General features: G+C 43.1%; 1 protein-coding gene across 1 annotated transcript in view; it reads left to right on the top strand.

Moving 5' to 3' along the window:
- The first annotated feature begins 1,477 nt into the window (after positions 1-1,477).
- The window catches only part of POR (cytochrome p450 oxidoreductase), a 158,718-nt gene continuing 154,195 nt past the window's right edge, over positions 1,478-6,000 (top strand). Inside the window, exon 1 of the mRNA XM_068264845.1 lies at positions 1,478-1,498. The gene's annotated coding sequence lies outside the window, so the exon portion shown is untranslated. The remainder of the gene's footprint in view (positions 1,499-6,000) is intronic.

The following is a 6,000-nucleotide window of genomic DNA, read 5'->3' as shown; positions in this document are numbered from 1 at the left end:
AGCTTGCAAAACAGATTTGTGACACTGCCAACACTTTTGGCCATAACTGTACATGAAATGCAGCCTGCCACTGCAGAAGGTTCCAGGGAAAGGAAAATATCTTAAAGGACATACGAGGTGAAATATTAAATCAATCTTTACTTACCTGGGGCTTCTTCTGGCCCCTAGAAGTTTTCTGGGTCCCTCGCCGAAGCTCCCGTGCCCCGCTGGCTACCCATAAGGTTCGTCGACTCATTGGCAAGTTTACGCTTCAGAGCATGTGCGGGCACACGTGGCCACATAAAACAGAAAGGACCAGCACCGCAGTCTTGTATCAAAGCTCTTTTAATAGCACCAAAGTGGCAGCAGTGACAGACTGCTGTTTCGGTTTACACCTTTATCAAACTGCTCAAAGTTGGCTTTGAGCAGTTTGATAAAGGTGTAAACCGAAACAGCAGTCTGTCACTGCTGCCACTTTGGTGCTATTAAAAGAGCTTTGATACAAGACATCGGTGCCGGTCCTTTCTGTGTTATCTGGACTGCACTTCCCAGGAGGCACTGGGGAGAGACCTTGGGCACGCTGCATACTCTTTTTTTGGAAACGGTGCTCCCTCTTTTTTGTTTATGGGCACACGTGGCCACAAGCGCACAAATGCACCCACATCACGGGGCATATACTACAGACCACTGTGCAGGCGCAGCACACACCCAATGATGTGCATGCGTTTACACGCGAGTAGCCGCACACGCCTGCACATGCGTGCCGACCCGCCAATGGGTCAGTGAGCCTTACGGGCAGCTAGCAGGGCACCAGAGCATTGATTTAATGTTTCATCTTGTATGTCTTTTAAGTGCTGGAGTGGTAAATGTTGTCAGTTCTTCATTTTTACAGGGGAACCGTAATGACATATAGCAGAATGCAGTAAATATCACCACTGTTATATTAAATATACTGGTTTTCAGCATCAGAATTACTTCCTGTAGCTATATATAGCATATGGGTATGTAACTTAGCCTTTTCTGTTTATTCTGGGAGACCATACATCTTTTCAACTGGCTTTAGAGTTCTCAGTAAACAAACCTTCAGCAGAGAACACCTGCCAGTACTAAAGATGTTGCCGCCTATGATACATTTTAGAAAGTATAAATCAGGGAGAGGAAATATTTTACAATAGGCAAACACTAACTAAATAATTTATAAATATTGTAAATAAAGCAATTTTATTCATTATGTTATTTTGACTACAGTTCCTCTTTAAGTATGCAAAGTAAATAAGTACACAAATATGAAGTAGAAATACCATCCCAGATACTTTTATAATCCTATCGCCCTCCCAGAACAACACCTTTTATTTCCAATGTGCAGGTAAGGCCACACAACTGAGAAGAAATGGTAGCTGACATTAATCCTGTTAATATGCATGATGTATTTAGAATTAGATTAGCGTGCAGATATAAGTGCCCATTCAGCTTTTACTCTTTGTCATTAGAGTCGAGCAACTACTGGAATAACAGAACGGTAAGAAAACTTATTTACTGCATTTTCTATTGGGGCCTAAAGATCATCAGGTGTCTTCATAAAAATGATGGTGTTATAATGTATACCCATCCTTGTACCGCACCTGCTACATGTCTTGCTGACCACAGTTTTAGCTAGCAAACTTATATAATGGGCTTGCACTCTAGTGTTTTATCCGTAAGAAAAAAAAATCATCCTGTTTTACAAACTGAAAATTGCTTATTTCTGTGTGCAGTCCGAAGCACATTTCATCCCATTGAATATATATGTACAGTATATAGTCCTGAACATTTAAGCATTGCATGACACTGTACAACCAGGAATAGGATTGGGACATCTGTGTGGGCTTCATGGTGTGAAAGTCATAAGCAAGCTCACTTTGCAACTCCTGTTTGGAATTAAAACCAGGACACTCTGCATGGCGTTTGTAGGTTCTCACTGTGTTTGCATTCGTTTTCTCTGGGTGTTCTTGTCTCTCATCACAGACCAAAAGCATACTAAGAAGGTTCATTGGCTTCCTCACAAAATTTGCGCAATTACAGATTGCCCAGCAAGCTCATGGTGAACCAGAACTCCTAGGAGTTCTCCAGTATGTGCTCCAGTATACGTAGCCAGACATATGTGCTCCAGTATAGGTAGCCAGACATATGTGCTCCAGTATAGGTAGCCAGACATATGTGCTCCAGGATAGGTAGCCAGACATATGTGCTCCAGGATAGGTAGCCAGAAATATGTGCTCCAGTATACGTAGCCAGACATATGTGCTCCAGGATAGGTAGCCAGACATATGTGCTCCAGGATAGGTACCTTTGAAAATGACTAAGTATACTATAATGCAATCTCAAATAGGCAAAAAAGTCTCTGAAAAAACTTTATTAACACACGTACAAAAAATAGAAAAAGTGGTTCTTCAATATCACAAGGTCTAAAAAACATTGGTTGGTTTGGAACAACAATTGGTTGTAGCTTTGTGGGCATTTAAACTTCAAGGCAACGACACATGTTCGTTTCGGGCTTTTGTATAGAATTGTATGTGCCCTTCGTCAGGCCGTAATACCCAATTCTACAAATAAAAATAGTATATAATAACATATTAAAATCACAGAATAAAGTTCATAAATTGCAATAAAAAGTACAATTTATCACCAAGGAGAAAACCAGCACCAAGTAAAATGGTTTGCATAATTTACCAGGTTCAATCCAAGAACCTTAATGCCTAAAAAAATACCAAGATGGAGTACCGAGATGAAATACGTGATATAGAAAATGAGGAGTAAGAATCGACAGGTGTGTCAAAGTAGGAGGGAAAGCCAGTGAACAGTCATGTAGAAAAATTGAATGTGACCAACTTATGGGAATCAGTAAATATCGGTTCCCATGTTAACAGGCCGGTCCACACAAGAAGTAGGTAGAGCCATAAGAACCAAGGCAAATTAACAGTATAGACATTACAAGTAGAAGTGAGAAAATACAAAAGATAAGAGCCATGATCATCAACAAACCTGCGTAGCTCAACCAGACAAAAAGACCAATCAGGCGAAGAGCCAGAAAATGGGGGGCATCTGTACCCACCAGACGCACTTGACCTAAAACAAAAAAATGCTAAATAGAACTTCCCAAAAGGAACGGGAAAGGAGCACAATACTAAGGCCTATGAAAACACCGGGTTACCTCCCACAAGACAATCAAAAGGGAAAAAACGTCTCATATACATGATTATATCGACATGGACCCCCATGATACCCCACAAATATATGTAGGCAGGGACTTATACAGAGTCCCTGTCCTAGAACCTGATGGTCCTGGATTGCCCCAAAAAGGACTGTGTTCTTTGATCCTTCACTTTATAAAGGATCGTACCCCAGAATTTGCTGTTTAACACTCCAGGATAGGTAACCAGACATATGTGCTCCAGTATAGGTAGCCAGACATATGTGCTCCAGGATAGGTAGCCAGACATATGTGCTCCAGGATAGGTAGCTAGACATATGTGCTCCAGTATAGGTAGCCAGACATATGTGCTCCAGGATAGGTAGCCAGACATATGTGCTCCAGTATAGGTAACCAGACATATGTGCTCCAGTATAGGTAGCCAGACATATGTGCTCCAGGATAGGTAGCTAGACATATGTGCTCCAGTATAGGTAGCCAGACATATGTGCTCCAGGATAGGTAGCCAGACATATGTGCTCCAGGATAGGTAGCCAGACATATGTGCTCCAGGATAGGTAGCCAGACATATGTGCTCCAGTATAGGTAACCAGACATATGTGCTCCAGTATAGGTAGCCAGACATATGTGCTCCAGGATAAGTAGCCAGACATATGTGCCTCAGTATAGGTAACCAGACATATGTGCTCCAGTATAGGTAGCCAGACATATGTGCTCCAGGATAGGTAGCCAGACATATGTGCTCCAGGATAGGTAGCTAGACATATGTGCTCCAGTATAGGTAGCCAGACATATGTGCTCCAGGATAGGTAGCCAGACATATGTGCTCCAGTATAGGTAACCAGACATATGTGCTCCAGTATAGGTAGCAAGACATATGTGCTCCAGGATAGGTAGCTAGACATATTTGCTCCAGGATAGGTAGCCAGACATATGTGCTCCAGGATAGGTAGCCAGACATATGTGCTCCAGGATAGGTAGCTAGACATATGTGCTCCAGGATAGGTAGCCAGACATATGTGCTCCAGGATAGGTAGCCAGACATATGTGCTCCAGTATAGGTAACCAGACATATGTGCTCCAGGATAGGTAGCCAGACATATGTGCTCCAGTATAGGTAGCCAAGCATATGTGCTCCAGTATAGGTAGCCAAGCATATGTGCTCCAGTATAGGTAGCCAAGCATATGTGCTCCAGTATAGGTAACTAGACATATGTGCTTCAGTATATGTAGCCAGATATATGTGCTCCAGTATAGGTCGCCAAGCATATGTGCTCCAGTATAGGTAGCCAAGCATATGTGCTCCAGTATAGGTAACCAGGCATATGTGCTCCAGTATAGGTAACCAGACATATGTGCTCCAGGATAGGTAGCTAGACATATGTGCTCCAGGATAGGTAGCCAGACATATGTGCTCCAGGATAGGTAGCCAGACATATGTGCTCCAGTATAGGTAACCAGACATATGTGCTCCAGTATAGGCAGCCTGACATATGTGCTCCAGGATAGGTAACCAGACATATGTGCTCCAGTATAGGTAGCCAGACATATGTGCTCCAGGATAGGTAGCTAGACATATTTGCTCCAGGATAGGTAGCCAGACATATGTGCTCCAGGATAGGTAGCCAGACACATGTGCTCCAGGATAGGTAGCTAGACATATGTGCTCCAGGATAGGTAGCCAGACATATGTGCTCCAGGATAGGTAGCCAGACATATGTGCTCCAGTATAGGTAACCAGACATATGTGCTCCAGGATAGGTAGCCAGACATATGTGCTCCAGTATAGGTAGCCAAGCATATGTGCTCCAGTATAGGTAGCCAAGCATATGTGCTCCAGTATAGGTAGCCAAGCATATGTGTTCCAGTATAGGTAACTAGACATATGTGCTTCAGTATATGTAGCCAGATATATGTGCTCCAGTATAGGTCGCCAAGCATATGTGCTCCAGTATAGGTAGCCAAGCATATGTGCTCCAGGATAAGTAGCCAGACATATGTTCTCCAGTATAGGTAGCCAGACATATGTGCTCCAGGATAGGTAGCCAGACATATGTGCTCCAGGATAGGTAGCTAGACATATGTGCTCCAGTATAGGTAGCCAGACATATGTGCTCCAGGATAGGTAGCCAGACATATGTGCTCCAGTATAGGTAACCAGACATATGTGCTCCAGTATAGGTAGCCAGACATATGTGCTCCAGGATATGTAGCTAGACATATTTGCTCCAGGATAGGTAGCCAGACATATGTGCTCCAGGATAGGTAGCCAGACATATGTGCTCCAGGATAGGTAGCTAGACATATGTGCTCCAGGATAGGTAGCCAGACATATGTGCTCCAGGATAGGTAGCCAGACATATGTGCTCCAGTATAGGTAACCAGGAAATACATATATCCAGGCACATCGCCTCTAGTTAGGACATTAAATAAATTATTAGGGAAAGGGAGGTGCTGAAGGGGGTGTGGCTAGAAAACAGCAAAAATCTATTAACCCTTCGCACACTCACATGCAAATGTTCAAACAATACATTCACAGATTCACTCATCCAGGCACAACTGTTATCCCTACAGCTAAATTAAAAGCCAGGGTTTTAGTTCACAGAAGAATGCATTCTTATGCTTAGTCACCTATACTGCGCAGAAGTACCCAGGTAAACATAGGTGTCCTAACTCTGGCCCTGTAACATGCATAGTGCAGACATGCAAACACATTCATTGCATCAAACCTATCAATGGATTAGGAGCACACATCCTAACTTCCTCTCCTGGGAAAGATGGTGCATCTTACCAATCGCACAAGGGAGCTAACGTTATGTGTCCATGTGCAC

Source organism: Hyperolius riggenbachi, unplaced genomic scaffold (genome assembly GCF_040937935.1).
Source record: "Hyperolius riggenbachi isolate aHypRig1 unplaced genomic scaffold, aHypRig1.pri scaffold_181, whole genome shotgun sequence".
In the NCBI taxonomy this organism is placed as follows: domain Eukaryota; kingdom Metazoa; phylum Chordata; class Amphibia; order Anura; family Hyperoliidae; genus Hyperolius; species Hyperolius riggenbachi.
Note: the sequence above shows the minus strand (reverse complement) of the source record. Positions and strands in the feature narration are given on the sequence as shown.